Source organism: Rhinatrema bivittatum, chromosome 5 (genome assembly GCF_901001135.1).
Source record: "Rhinatrema bivittatum chromosome 5, aRhiBiv1.1, whole genome shotgun sequence".
Classification (NCBI taxonomy): Eukaryota; Metazoa; Chordata; class Amphibia; order Gymnophiona; family Rhinatrematidae; genus Rhinatrema; species Rhinatrema bivittatum.
In genome coordinates, this window is record NC_042619.1 from 353287658 (window position 1) to 353303756 (window position 16099).

Genomic DNA, 16099 nt, shown 5'->3' on the forward strand with positions numbered 1-16099 from the left:
TTTATTGGACTACAGTATAATGAACCTCCATTCATAACTGCCCAGTATTTTTTCTTCCTCCTCTTTTATACCCCTTTCCCTCTCCACCTCAGCCATTGCAGCGACAGTCCAGCCAGTCCTTACCGAGGGCCTCAAGCCACTGCTCCCCCCCCCCCCCCCCCCAGAAATGACCCAGAAGCCTGGCTACCAGGAGTCCGTCCCTAAGCGATGCCCGAAACACCCTCTTCGAAGGGACTGTGAATGCTGGCTCCACAACATCCCCAGCTCCAGGATGGCTCGGAGAGCAGAAAACCTAATCCAGTAATCCAGCCCAGGTCTTTCACATGGTAATGCCATTGAAACTCCAGGTGGTCATCCTTGTGGATATTGTAATGCCTGCCCAATGTCAGAGTGTATATCATCTTTCTACGGTCCTTCCAGGGCTCCTCGTTCTGTACTGAAGAGTAGTTCTGATTCCTTATCAACAGGGATAGTATATGCGATCAGCTGCTCCTGTCCCTTGCTTGTACGTGGACAAGGCCATTGGTAAAATAAAGACCAGAATTTTTGAACATTGCTCAACATTCGCCTATCAAAGAACATTGGCTGAATTTGGGCTACTCCATTACAGACCTAAAGTATTTTGTGATTGAGGTAGTGCACTGCTGGGGAGATTTCTCCCTGCAACTCATACAACAGGAACAATGGTGAATCCATGAATTGTGTTCTCGTACCCCAAGTGGTCTAAATCTAGAGATTGAATGGTCAGTTTTTTTCTGACCCATTGTGTCTGCTTTATTATTTATTTGACTTTTTCCACTGTTTTGGTCCCATATCCTGCCACCATTTTGGCTGGTGTTTACTGAATGATTGGCTCCGAGCTAAACTTTTGTGTGCTGATTTGTCATTTTTGGCATGCTTTCTGTATTAAAAACACTGGGGTTACGTTTACTTCAGTGTTCTTACTCCATCCAAGTTGTTTGATGTATGCTGTTACATAACCTTTCGTTCAGTAGGTACCACACTGGTTGGTGTGTAGCTCATACTGATCTGTTTGTTTCTACATTATTTGTTATAGCATGTATTTATTTTGTGGTAATTTCAATCTCTCCCGATGCAGCAAAAGCGAAACATGAGCTGTGTCAGGGGAACTACTGACTAATCATTATTGTCTGCAAATCACTACATTACATTAACTTGGACATTAAATACTTTATTGGATAAGATCTTGAGCTATCAAGCCGCCTTCTACACTGACAGATCCTAAGAATATAGGATCACACTCCTGATTATTGTGCTTATTATTTTGATGTGTCCTACTACTATCTCTATCGTTCCTTTGCAAATGTAGATAAAGTTCCACTGAGCCACAAGGCCAGTTCACAAGTTATTTTTTAACAATATTTAAAAAATATATATGAGTTTAATGTGTATACAATAGATCTGAATTGAATTTGTCTAGGTTTTGGTTAACCTGAAATCTTGACTGATCCCACACTCATGGATGCTATTTGCCCATCTTTTTAAATTGTTTCTAAATTGCTTATTAAATGTTATAAAATTTGCCACAGATAAGTTGTACCCAATTATATAGCAAGGCCAGGCATCTGTATCCTTGGATGTCCTTCTCCACTACCTATTAAGTAATTGTATTTGGGCCCTATCCACGAATGTGCCATATTATGTGCAATTCTTGTTTTCTATACTATGAGAATGTACTTGGACCAGTATAGTTAGCACTAGAACAAGAGTAATGTTGCATTCTCCAAGGATAAGCAGGATGTTGGTTCTCACACATGGGTGACATCATCAGATGGAGCCCGGCACAGAAAATGTTTATCAAAGTTTCTAGAAACTTTGACTGGCACACTGAGCATGCCCAGCGTGCCACTAACCATGTGTCCATGTGGGTCCCTCTTCAGTCTCTTCTTTTCCACAAAGCTTTTACCTAGGGAGAGGGTGGTGGATGCCTGGAACGCCCTTCCGGTCTATATTATTTCCAGTCCTTTCCAATATTTACTTAAGACTTCTTCCACAGCCAATCAGAACCTTTGATGTAAAAGCATAACATCTATGCGGACAGCACCCAGCTAGAGCTTCCTATGGAATTGGGTCCACAAACTGATATAAAAAAAAATAGTACAGTCACCCAAAAATGGACTAAAAAAACAACAAACTCCATCTAAATCCAAACAAAACTGAGATTCTATGGATACAAAATATGCACAAATAAGTCCCTGACCTGAAAATTCTATTCTTAAAATCAAAATCACTGGCCGTATTGATAGATATGGTTTAATAGGGAAGAATCAGCATAGTTTTAGCAAGGAGAAATCTTGTCTTATCAGCATTTTAGAATTTTTTTGAAGCTGTAAATAAACATATAGATAAAGGTGAGTTGGTTGATGTAGTGTATCTGGATTTTCAGAAGGCGTTTGACAAAGTCCCACATGAGACTCCTCAGGAAATTACAAAGGCTGTGTTTTGTTGTGGATTGGTAACTGGTTAAAAGGCTGAAAACAAGAGGGTAGGACTAAATGGTCATTTTTCCAGTTGGAGAAAGGTCACTAGTACTGGGATTGGTACTGGGACTTGTGCTGTTTAACATATTCATAAATAATCTGGGAAAGGGAACGATGAGAGAGGAGATGATACAAAAAATTTCAAATTTATTAAAACAATTGTGGATTGTGAGGAACTGCAGAGGGACCTTGTGAGACTAGGAGACTGTGAAACTGAATGACAGATGAAATTTAATGTAGAAAAGTGCAAAGTGATGCACATAGGGGGGGAAAAATAATCTCAATTACTGATACACAATGCTGGGTTCTGTATTGGGAATCACTACCCAAGAAAAGAACCTGCGAGTCCTTGTGGTCATTACGCTGAAAATTTTCAGCTCAGTTCCTGGCAGCAGTCGGAAAAACCAAATAGAATGTTAGGAATGATCCGAAACAGAATGGAAAGTAAAGCGGAAAATATCACGTTGCCTCTGTGTCGAGCCATGGTATGACGTTGATAAAACAAGGCGATCTAGGAAAGCCGTGTGGGCAACACAAACGATAGATGCCAAGTAATGTCCGTTGAACTTCTTTATTAGGAGACAAGTTAAACCAATAATGAAACGCCCGACTCAGGCCGAGTTTCGCCCCCCTCAGGGGCTGTGCGAGAAATGCCTTATATGCGTATGGAGATTATCTTGCGCCAATGAATTATTCAAACAGGCTGTGCATTGGATTGGTATTACTCCAGCATAACTGATCTTCTGTGAAGCGTTGTTATAATTGTAACAGTAATTTTCAATGCGCTGTATATCGTGCCGAGGCTGCTGACACGCAAAGCTGTGGACATGTGAATCTAAACAATGTGACGATCGGCGCGCTTGTCTCCTTCTAAACGGATCAGGAGACAGAAGATCAGTTGTGCTGGAGTAATACCATTCCAATGCACAAGCCTGTTTGATAATCTCCCTACGCATATAAGGCATTTCTCGCACAGCCCCTGAGGCAGCCCCTGAGGGGGTGAAACTCGGCCTGAGTCGGGCGTTTCATTATTGGTTTAACTTGTCTCCTACTAAAGAAGTTCAACGGACATTACTTGGCATCTATCGTTTGTGTTGCCCACAAAGCCATGGTATGCCTACACCTTGAGTATTCTGTGCAGTTCTAAAGAAACGTCATAGTGGAACTAGAAAAGGTGCAGAGGAGGGTGACAAAATTGATAAAGGGGATGGAACATGGTGCAGACAGCTGGCTCTGTTAGTTACCTTGGCTGACGCATATGTCTGCTAGAGTTTCTCCACTGCCGTTGCTGCCCTCAACACTCTGTGAGTAACATCTAGCGCTTGATGCAGTCTCTCCCCCATCTCACTCAGCCTGGGAGTGAAACAGGCTGGAAGGACTCAAAGGAGGGAGGACGATGAGAAGATGCCACAGAAAGCAGACTCATGCTGTCTGTGTTCTGTCTGCTGCCCACTAGTTATCACTGTGGGGCTTATGCTGTAGCTAGGAAGAAAAAGGCGTGCATGATTACGCACGTTCTCAGAAAGGAGCTCCACGTGTTGAGCCCGCTGCTGGTGTGTGGTGTTGCTGCAAGGTGCTGAGAGCAGATGCAAGGTGCTGATCTGGATCTGAGAATCCGGGTAGTAGTGACTTTTTTTTCCAAGGCACACCTGATCAGGTCTGAAAGCCACGGCACACTGGTTGGGAAACAGTTCTCGAGTCATGTGCTCATTCAGCCTGTGTAGTATTGCACTGTAATGTATAACGTGACTTGAGATCACCACTAGATGTTAGTAGCTTAGTCTCCTAACAGCACAATTTTATAAAGCAATGATTCAACAAGGAACTGTATTCTGCTAGTGATTAGAAAGGAAAAAAAAATTAAAATTCCATAAGAATCTTAAAACTTTTTTTTTTTTCACAAGCTTATAACTTCTATTTTTACAGGCTTGTTCCTACTATTTGTAGTGTGTTACCTAAGTTGGAAAAGTAATTAAAGCAGTATTTGAAATGCTAATTTCTCCTAGATCAAGCAGAATGTTAGCCCTCACAGTTGGGTGACATCATCAGATGGAGCCCAGCACGGAAAACTTTGTCAAAGATTCTAGAACTTTCACTGACACACTGAGCATGCCCAGCATGCCACTATCTGCGCATCCATGTGGGGGTCCTTTTTCAGTGTCTTTTTTTTTTTTTTTTCGTGAAGTAGTTGTCTCATGATGATGGAGCTCTCAACTTTTTCTGCACCGGGTCCCTCTTCTCCAGTCTGTTCCCCATCCTGCAGTGTGGTAGGTGTTTGTTTTTTCCGTTCGTTGCTGGCAATTCCTGGCGTGTCACTCCTCAGTAGCCACTGGCCATCGACTACTCACCGGCTGTTTGGACTGCACAGTTTGGACTGCAAGAGGGCTTTAACTTTCTATCCTGAATACTCAGCAGGCCATAGGCAGTCCTCTCAACTCTTTATATCCTTTGACAGGAACAGGCTGGGCGTTGTGGTAGGCAAGAAAATTCTGTCCAACTGGCTATGAGCAGGCGGGCCTTCAGCTTGGAGGCCGCATAAAAGCTCACTCTGTGAGAGCCATAGCGGCATCGATTGCCCACTTGTGAACAGTTCCCATTGCCAAAATCTGCAAGGCCACAACTTGGAGTTCACTGCCCACTACTGCTTGGACAAGGATGATCGACATGCCAGCAGCTTTGTCCAATCTGTCCTTTGCAACCTCCTCCAGGCTTAAACCCAACTCTACCTACCTAGGACCCATTGTTTGGGCTCATGCTGTCTCCCTATGTTACCCAACAGTATTGCAGTTATTTTTGTGCCCATTTGCACCTGATTCAGTGCCTGTTGGTCATGGTTGTTGCCGGGAGCAGCCTATAGCTTGGTCTTCACCCGTCTGTGAGGACTACCTTCTTGCTTGTCCTAGGAAAAAGCAGAGTTGCTTACCTGTAAAAGGCGTTCTCGTAGGATAACAGGATGTTAGTCCTCAGGAAACTTGCCTGCCACCCAGCGGAGTTGGGTTCTCCTGTGTTTAATTTTTTTTTTTCCGCTCATGAATTCTGTTACAAGACTGAAGAGGGACCCCGCGTGGATGAGTGGATAGTGACATGCCGGGCATGCTCAGTGTGCCAGTCAAAGTTCTAGAAACTTTGACAAAAGTTTTCCATGAGAGGCGCCATCTGATGACGTCGCTCATCTGTGAGGAGTAACATCCTGCTGTCCTTGGAGAGCACCTGTTTCAGGTAAGCAACTCTGCTTTCTCCTACATAGTCCCACTGCCCATTCTTCTTATATAGACTCTTAGAAGACAGAGACCCTTTGCCAAATCAAAGTGGCCTGCTCAGATCCAGACTAAAAATCCACCTTTATGCAGCAGCTTCTAAATCCTAAAACTGATTCTCCCTAATCATAGGCTTGTTTGTAACCAGTTTCTGTAATCAAGTTCCTGAACCTCACACAAAGCTCTTGTAGCCTCGTATATGTCTTGCCTGTGTATTTTGATTAGATTGTAAGTGCCATGGAATAGGTACTGTCTCATAAGTCTCTACAGCATTGTGTATATCATGTAGTGTTATATAAATGAATTATCAAATAAGAGCGATTATCCATGCTGCTGTTTTCCATCCCTTTGCCCTCTTCTCTTTCCACCTTCTCTTCAGCTTCACTTCCATTCTCATCTCTTCAGCCTCTTCTCTCTTCTCCTCGTGCCTCCCCTCTTCTCTCATTCTTTCTTCCAGTTTCTCTCCCAAATTCTCTTCTCCCTCCCTCCAAAGCTCTTTGCCCTCCATCCCCCAGCCTCGCTTCTAGCCCTACCACAGGGATGTTAAATAAGTGACCTCTTCACCCTCCCTCCTGCAGCCTATCAAAACTGATAGTGGACGAAGCTGTGGGACCAGATGGGTTACTGTGCCTCCTAGAATATTAATGGAGCTCAGAGACGTTCTGGTAGCTCCACTGGCAAATCTGTTTAACCAAGCTTTGGAGATGGGTAGACTCTGGCTGGGGAGAGGTGACAGAGTTTGGTGGGTGGGGAAGGAAAGCACCACTGACACCATGCTAATAGCACTGGGCACTGAAAGGAGTGCTGGAAGGTCGGATGGGCAGTTTTGCTGTAGTCCTGCAGCAGAAGGAAAATTCCATGCCTGCAAAATTATCGAGTACAGAATATTCCTCCCGGGTAAGAATTAATTCTGCTTCTCAGAAATGCCTCCGTGCTTAATGTCACATGATGAAAGGTATAAACTATATTCAGGCTTCCTGGTCTCCTGTGACACTGTAGCAAGGACTGCAGAATCTGGTTCTTACTGTAGAATTGGGCTGGTCTCCTGCAAAATCACAGGAAACCAGGAGCCAGGTCAGAGCGTAGCAGTTGGCCTGGCAAATGTATGTACACCTCCCTCCTTGCTACTATCCCCACCTTTCCAGCCCAGCCAGAGGAGAAGAGTAGTTGCTTTGGGCCACCTCCTTCTCTTCTGCTTGGACTCCGATTTGAGTCTCAAATCACTGGGGCGCTGTGGTAGTTCACAGTACGACTGCAGCTCCAGTCGGAATAGGATGTGGTTAGCTCAGTGGGTAGGAGGGGGATGCAAGAGGATCTGCTCGGTATTTGTGATAGAGAGAGAGAGATGATCAGCACTGGGAAGGGGGTTTGAGAGATGGGATGGTACCTGAGATGGGAGGGTAGAGAGGAACAGAAAGAGAAGGCCATGATCGAGAGGAGATAGGGAAGCAATAAGAAACTGCATCCCAGAACTTCCATTCCTCTCTCTCTCTCTCTCACTCTGCTCCCAGAACTGCATTCGCTTTGTCTCTCCTTTCTAAGCTTGCCCACAGATCCCAGAATGTTCCCCCTTTCTCTTCCACCCCAGTCTGACCAGAACGTGTCCCAAGGTAGTGTTTCTCGAGCTGGTCTTGAGAGTCCCTTCTAGCCAGTTGGGTTTTCAAGATATCCACCATGGAATATACATGCAGTGGGTGGCAGTGCATGCAAATCTTATCTCATGCATATCCGGGAAAATCCAACTGGCTAGGAGAGGTACTCAAGCACCAGCTGGAGAACAGCCCTAAGGGATTTGGGGAGCTGAGCAAGGAACCACTGATTGTAGTAGATGATCTGTCACATTCCTACCAGTGGTGGTCCCAGTGATGGAACGTAACAGGAAGAGATGTCTCTTGTTGCCACCGCAGCAGCATTTCCTCCATGGGCACCCTTCTAATGAAAAGGCCACACCGAAGACTCGCGTTCTTCATGGATATCAAGAACACCGGCAGTGGGAAAGAGTTACATAATGATAGTACTGGCCTGGTACTGCAGTGCTTAGTACAAGTCATACAGTGTGCAAATTGTTCCTCTGTGGTATGGGTCATTACCAGCCCTAGAGGAGGAGCTCGGGCCAGCCAACCAGAATTTTTTTTTTTGGAGGTCAGTTAATAGGAGTTCCAGTATTAATGTCAGTTGGCCCGTTCCAAAGATGACTTGGAAATGCATATATTTGCTGTTACTGTTTCTCCCACAGCCTCTTCATCATAGCAGATTTCAATTGCGCAGCGAGAAAAAGCGCTCCCATTTTGTTCTGTTTCCAGTGACCTACATTGTGTGTTATGGCTGAATTCCAGTACAGATTGTACTGCCTGAGCTACTGGAAGTAGTCTAATTATTTTGTCTGTCAAGTTCTCTGCAGAGCCTTTTTTTTTTGTCTAAGGTTTTTCATTTCCCACCAATGTCACATCACTGCTCCTCTATGACATGTGATTTGTGCATTTTGCTGAATGGTGCGTCCAAAATCCTTAGGTCTAGCCCATAATGTACTTCATCACTTATAAACAAAATGGCTCTTGTTTTGTCCGTTGAGCTGTGTTTTAAAACTTAAGCATAGTTAGTTGTAGATTTTTCACTTCAGGCTTTAGATGAGGGGAAGCAGTAATTGCTTTCTTTTGGGATGTAGCTTCAACATTCAACACGATTTCCCACAATGTGCTGCCGGAGAGATTAAAATCTACGGGGACTGGAGGGGCCATCTTCCCTTGGTTTAGAGACAAGGAAACGGCGAGTTTGTTTTGCTGGGGATCAGTCTGATTGGCTTAATAACCCCCTGTGCGGTTCCCCAAGGCTCTGTGTTGGCAGTAACATTATTTAACGTTTACTTAAGGCCCCTGTGCTCTGTTTTGGATAATCAGGGAATTAAATTTAGAATGTATGCCGATGACGTACATTTGGCTTTTTTAGTAAATGGTGATTTCAAAACTGCTGTCAATCACATAGCAGCAAGTGTCTGACTAATTAATGATTGAATGAAAGAAAATCATTTGATCCTGAATGTACAAAAAACTGAAACAATTTGCTTTTCGCAACAGCCTGATTGCCTGACTAAACATAATATAAGTATGCTTGTCATATTGGGAACTACAATCCCATTTAAAGATTCGGAATGCAATCTTAGTTTTATATTTGATGCTAGGCTAGCTTTCAAAGATCATATTCAACATATTTTCAAATCTGGATATTTTAAACTTAGATTACTGAGACATATAAAATATGTGTATTGGAGTTGAATGATTTTCGGACTGTGGTCCAAGATTTTGTGCTGTCTACTCTCAAGTACTGTAATTCTCTGTTTTGCAAGACTGCCTGTAACTTCTTTAAAAGCAGTTCAAGTACTGCAAAATTGTGCAGCCTGCCTGGTATTTTATATTTATATTTTATATATATTTAGAATTTAATATTGGGCAGTCAGGGTTGGGAGCATATATATCCCCATGGTTACGGGAGCTCCACTGCCTTCCCATAAGATCGAATTTAAAATGTTAGCTTTGGTTTATAAGGCTCTCAAATTAGAGGGCTCTAGTTATTTGGCAAATTTATTGATGCCTTATGCTCCCAATCATGCGTTGAGATCTGGTGATAAAAATGTATTAGCAATTCCTATAATCAAGTCAGCACGATTGCAAGAGACACATTAAACAACATTTTTAGTAGCCGGGCCTATATTGTGCAACTCTTTGCCTATAGTCCTATGACCCGACAATGATGTCAGAGTATTCAGAAAGCACATTTATTTGTGCAGGCTTTCAAATTGTAGAGATAAACATTGCTCTTTTGGTGTTCAGGAATTTCAATTTTGTTTTTTATTTTGTTTTAATTTAATGTATTTATTATGTATGATTGTTATGACGATCCAGTTGTGATCCGCCTAGCACAATGTATCACTGTAGGCGGCATAAAAAACACTTTTCAAATAAAATCTTGAAAAATGGAAACTGTAAAATGAATGACATTATCTTATGTCTGTTATTAGTATGTAGAAATAGCAGCCTTATATGTAAATGTCGAATGCATAGTTTTGTTGCTGGTACGTTTAAAACAACTATTTTTATAGCCCAAATGGAAAACAGTTCTCCAATTATAGACAACATTACCAAAAATAGTAATCTATGATGTCCTCAATTAGGCTAAGTTCTTTAAAATTCATGGGATGCCAAATGGCCAAATATTTAAATATATTTAACTTGTAGCATGCATTCTCCTAGGACAAGCAGGATGGTAGTCCTCCATGTGGCTGATGATATCAAATGGAGCCCAGCACGGAAAACTTCTGTCAAAGATTCTAGAACTTTGACTAGGCACACCGAGCATGCCCAGCATGCCACTGTCCACGCGAGGTCCCTCTTCAGTCTCTTCTTTTATGCGGAGTATCACCTCGCGGACGTGAAGCTTGCACTTTTTTCTTCTGAAAACTGTTTTTTCGAGTTCATCTCTTTGGTCTTTTTCCCACACTGGGTCCCTCGATCCTTTCCCAGCTGTAGTTAGAGGCTTCGCAGTAAGTGAAACATTCTTTGCAGTCGATCACCGATTGTGCAGTGTCCCGATGGCCGCCGGCCATCGACCATTCGGTGGTTACCTTTTTCCATGACATCCTTCAGTTTCCGTCGCTGTCCCCATTGCCCCCGGACCATGTCCATCACGGACCTTTACGAGCTCTGCGTTCTGTGCCTGGGAGCCTCACACGATGTACGTGGCTGCTCTTTTTGTGCTCAGATGAATCCCAAGTTCACTGAGCACACCTGGACAAGATGGAACATGCTTTTTGGGGCCAGGAAGTCCGAACCCTTGACATCTGTGTTGGGGCCGTTGATGCCTCGAGGTAAAAAAGGACCCTGGAGGTACTGGCCCTGTCTTATCCTCTCCTCTGCTGATTTCCCAGCTGGAAGTAAGTGCTGGGGATCAGTCCCTGTCTATCTCTTCCCTCTCTAGGTCTGGATCGTTGCCATCATCATCCACACCGGGGAAAGACCGGGCTGAGCATCTGGAGAAATCGAGGAAGCACCTTCCTCCCATGACTCCAAGCTCAGTAAGATGCCAGCATCATCTGCAATGCCACTGAAGCAGCCCCTTGCCAATAAGGCATTGACGCCCACCGAGGGTGAGGCAGTCCCCACCGATATCGGTGTTGGGCATCTGTTCCCTAAGGGGGAACCAGGTTACGCCGCCCGCCTCATCAACAGCATTCAAGGAGGAGTTGGAGCACAAAGTGTGGTTGACGGTGGGACGAGCCCTGTAGGTCATCAAGCCGCCAGCCCCCTCAGAGCCTCCATCACCACCGGAGCCTGCACTGTCCGTGCTGGCTGGAGCATTTGGATCTGCTCTTCGGTGCACAGCCAGCACAACCTACGCCGATGCCTCGGGAGCTCTCGTTGCCATGCAGGGCATCAGTGAGGCTGCAGAGACCATCCCCATTGCAGATTCCTCCGATGAGGAAGGGCCTCCGGCTCCATTGGTACTTTCCCCTCTGACCGGTTCTGTGGCTGCCGAGTCTTTTGTTACTAGGTCCTTTGATACCCCCAGAACCGACAGTGCCCCTGGGGCCCATGGTGCTTTTGGTGCTGTGGGACTCTGTGCCCCGGTCCAAGACTGTTCTTGTTCTCCCACTGGTGTCGCCAGGGAGTGAGGCCAATACCCATTATAACCCATGGGAAGATGAGCCTTCCATCTCGTCCTCTGAGGAACTACTTTCTGAGCCCTCTCCTCCAGAGGAGAGATGCCATTCCCCTTCAGAGGATCTGACATTTGCAGGCTTTGTAAGAGCAATGGCGGTCCCCCTTCCAGCTCCTGACTGAAGAGGACTCCAGGCACAAAGATGCTTGAGATCCTACAGTTCGTGGATGCTCCTAAATAGGTTGTTGCAGTCCTGGTCCATGATATCTTCAAGGACAAGAAGACCAATGTATGTATCTAGTATAACCATCTACCGGATTTGAGCAGCGCCATCTTCCCCACCAGTCTGTGGTGGTGGAGTCAGCCCTTAAGAAAGCAAAGAGGCCATGAGCACAGAGCTGTAGATGTCCTGGGCCGCAAGGTCTTCCAGGGATCTATGCTGGCGGCCTGCATTGCCTGCTACCACTTATATATGAGCCAATATTACAGAAACCTCTGGAAGCAGCATTTCCTCCATGGGCACCCTTCTAATGAAAAGGCCACACCGAAGACTCGCGTTCTTCATGGATATCAAGAACACCGGCAGTGGGAAAGAGTTACATAATGATAGTACTGGCCTGGTACTGCAGTGCTTAGTACAAGTCATACAGTGTGCAAATTGTTCCTCTGTGGTATGGGTCATTACCAGCCCTAGAGGAGGAGCTCGGGCCAGCCAACCAGAATTTTTTTTTTTTTGGAGGTCAGTTAATAGGAGTTCCAGTATTAATGTCAGTTGGCCCGTTCCAAAGATGACTTGGAAATGCATATATTTGCTGTTACTGTTTCTCCCACAGCCTCTTCATCATAGCAGATTTCAATTGCGCAGCGAGAAAAAGCGCTCCCATTTTGTTCTGTTTCCAGTGACCTACATTGTGTGTTATGGCTGAATTCCAGTACAGATTGTACTGCCTGAGCTACTGGAAGTAGTCTAATTATTTTGTCTGTCAAGTTCTCTGCAGAGCCTTTTTTTTTTTGTCTAAGGTTTTTCATTTCCCACCAATGTCACATCACTGCTCCTCTATGACATGTGATTTGTGCATTTTGCTGAATGGTGCGTCCAAAATCCTTAGGTCTAGCCCATAATGTACTTCATCACTTATAAACAAAATGGCTCTTGTTTTGTCCGTTGAGCTGTGTTTTAAAACTTAAGCATAGTTAGTTGTAGATTTTTCACTTCAGGCTTTAGATGAGGGGAAGCAGTAATTGCTTTCTTTTGGGATGTAGCTTCAACATTCAACACGATTTCCCACAATGTGCTGCCGGAGAGATTAAAATCTACGGGGACTGGAGGGGCCATCTTCCCTTGGTTTAGAGACAAGGAAACGGCGAGTTTGTTTTGCTGGGGATCAGTCTGATTGGCTTAATAACCCCCTGTGCGGTTCCCCAAGGCTCTGTGTTGGCAGTAACATTATTTAACGTTTACTTAAGGCCCCTGTGCTCTGTTTTGGATAATCAGGGAATTAAATTTAGAATGTATGCCGATGACGTACATTTGGCTTTTTTAGTAAATGGTGATTTCAAAACTGCTGTCAATCACATAGCAGCAAGTGTCTGACTAATTAATGATTGAATGAAAGAAAATCATTTGATCCTGAATGTACAAAAAACTGAAACAATTTGCTTTTCGCAACAGCCTGATTGCCTGACTAAACATAATATAAGTATGCTTGTCATATTGGGAACTACAATCCCATTTAAAGATTCGGAATGCAATCTTAGTTTTATATTTGATGCTAGGCTAGCTTTCAAAGATCATATTCAACATATTTTCAAATCTGGATATTTTAAACTTAGATTACTGAGACATATAAAATATGTGTATTGGAGTTGAATGATTTTCGGACTGTGGTCCAAGATTTTGTGCTGTCTACTCTCAAGTACTGTAATTCTCTGTTTTGCAAGACTGCCTGTAACTTCTTTAAAAGCAGTTCAAGTACTGCAAAATTGTGCAGCCTGCCTGGTATTTTATATTTATATTTTATATATATTTAGAATTTAATATTGGGCAGTCAGGGTTGGGAGCATATATATCCCCATGGTTACGGGAGCTCCACTGCCTTCCCATAAGATCGAATTTAAAATGTTAGCTTTGGTTTATAAGGCTCTCAAATTAGAGGGCTCTAGTTATTTGGCAAATTTATTGATGCCTTATGCTCCCAATCATGCGTTGAGATCTGGTGATAAAAATGTATTAGCAATTCCTATAATCAAGTCAGCACGATTGCAAGAGACACATTAAACAACATTTTTAGTAGCCGGGCCTATATTGTGCAACTCTTTGCCTATAGTCCTATGACCCGACAATGATGTCAGAGTATTCAGAAAGCACATTTATTTGTGCAGGCTTTCAAATTGTAGAGATAAACATTGCTCTTTTGGTGTTCAGGAATTTCAATTTTGTTTTTTATTTTGTTTTAATTTAATGTATTTATTATGTATGATTGTTATGACGATCCAGTTGTGATCCGCCTAGCACAATGTATCACTGTAGGCGGCATAAAAAACACTTTTCAAATAAAATCTTGAAAAATGGAAACTGTAAAATGAATGACATTATCTTATGTCTGTTATTAGTATGTAGAAATAGCAGCCTTATATGTAAATGTCGAATGCATAGTTTTGTTGCTGGTACGTTTAAAACAACTATTTTTATAGCCCAAATGGAAAACAGTTCTCCAATTATAGACAACATTACCAAAAATAGTAATCTATGATGTCCTCAATTAGGCTAAGTTCTTTAAAATTCATGGGATGCCAAATGGCCAAATATTTAAATATATTTAACTTGTAGCATGCATTCTCCTAGGACAAGCAGGATGGTAGTCCTCCATGTGGCTGATGATATCAAATGGAGCCCAGCACGGAAAACTTCTGTCAAAGATTCTAGAACTTTGACTAGGCACACCGAGCATGCCCAGCATGCCACTGTCCACGCGAGGTCCCTCTTCAGTCTCTTCTTTTATGCGGAGTATCACCTCGCGGACGTGAAGCTTGCACTTTTTTCTTCTGAAAACTGTTTTTTCGAGTTCATCTCTTTGGTCTTTTTCCCACACTGGGTCCCTCGATCCTTTCCCAGCTGTAGTTAGAGGCTTCGCAGTAAGTGAAACATTCTTTGCAGTCGATCACCGATTGTGCAGTGTCCCGATGGCCGCCGGCCATCGACCATTCGGTGGTTACCTTTTTCCATGACATCCTTCAGTTTCCGTCGCTGTCCCCATTGCCCCCGGACCATGTCCATCACGGACCTTTACGAGCTCTGCGTTCTGTGCCTGGGAGCCTCACACGATGTACGTGGCTGCTCTTTTTGTGCTCAGATGAATCCCAAGTTCACTGAGCACACCTGGACAAGATGGAACATGCTTTTTGGGGCCAGGAAGTCCGAACCCTTGACATCTGTGTTGGGGCCGTTGATGCCTCGAGGTAAAAAAGGACCCTGGAGGTACTGGCCCCGTCTTATCCTCTCCTCTGCTGATTTCCCAGCTGGAAGTAAGTGCTGGGGATCAGTCCCTGTCTATCTCTTCCCTCTCTAGGTCTGGATCGTTGCCATCATCATCCACACCGGGGAAAGACCGGGCTGAGCATCTGGAGAAATCGAGGAAGCACCTTCCTCCCATGACTCCAAGCTCAGTAAGATGCCAGCATCATCTGCAATGCCACTGAAGCAGCCCCTTGCCAATAAGGCATTGACGCCCACCGAGGGTGAGGCAGTCCCCACCGATATCGGTGTTGGGCATCTGTTCCCTAAGGGGGAACCAGGTTACGCCGCCGCCTCATCAACAGCATTCAAGGAGGAGTTGGAGCACAAAGTGTGGTTGACGGTGGGACGAGCCCTGTAGGTCATCAAGCCGCCAGCCCCCTCAGAGCCTCCATCACCACCGGAGCCTGCACTGTCCGTGCTGGCTGGAGCATTTGGATCTGCTCTTCGGTGCACAGCCAGCACAACCTACGCCGATGCCTCGGGAGCTCTCGTTGCCATGCAGGGCATCAGTGAGGCTGCAGAGACCATCCCCATTGCAGATTCCTCCGATGAGGAAGGGCCTCCGGCTCCATTGGTACTTTCCCCTCTGACCGGTTCTGTGGCTGCCGAGTCTTTTGTTACTAGGGTCCTTTGATACCCCCAGAACCGACAGTGCCCCTGGGGCCCATGGTGCTTTTGGTGCTGTGGGACTCTGTGCCCCGGTCCAAGACTGTTCTTGTTCTCCCACTGGTGTCGCCAGGGAGTGAGGCCAATACCCATTATAACCCATGGGAAGATGAGCCTTCCATCTCGTCCTCTGAGGAACTACTTTCTGAGCCCTCTCCTCCAGAGGAGAGATGCCATTCCCCTTCAGAGGATCTGACATTTGCAGGCTTTGTAAGAGCAATGGCGGTCCCCCTTCCAGCTCCTGACTGAAGAGGACTCCAGGCACAAAGATGCTTGAGATCCTACAGTTCGTGGATGCTCCTAAATAGGTTGTTGCAGTCCTGGTCCATGATATCTTCAAGGACAAGAAGACCAATGTATGTATCTAGTATAACCATCTACCGGATTTGAGCAGCGCCATCTTCCCCACCAGTCTGTGGTGGTGGAGTCAGCCCTTAAGAAAGCAAAGAGGCCATGAGCACAGAGCTGTAGATGTCCTGGGCCGCAAGGTCTTCCAGGGATCTATG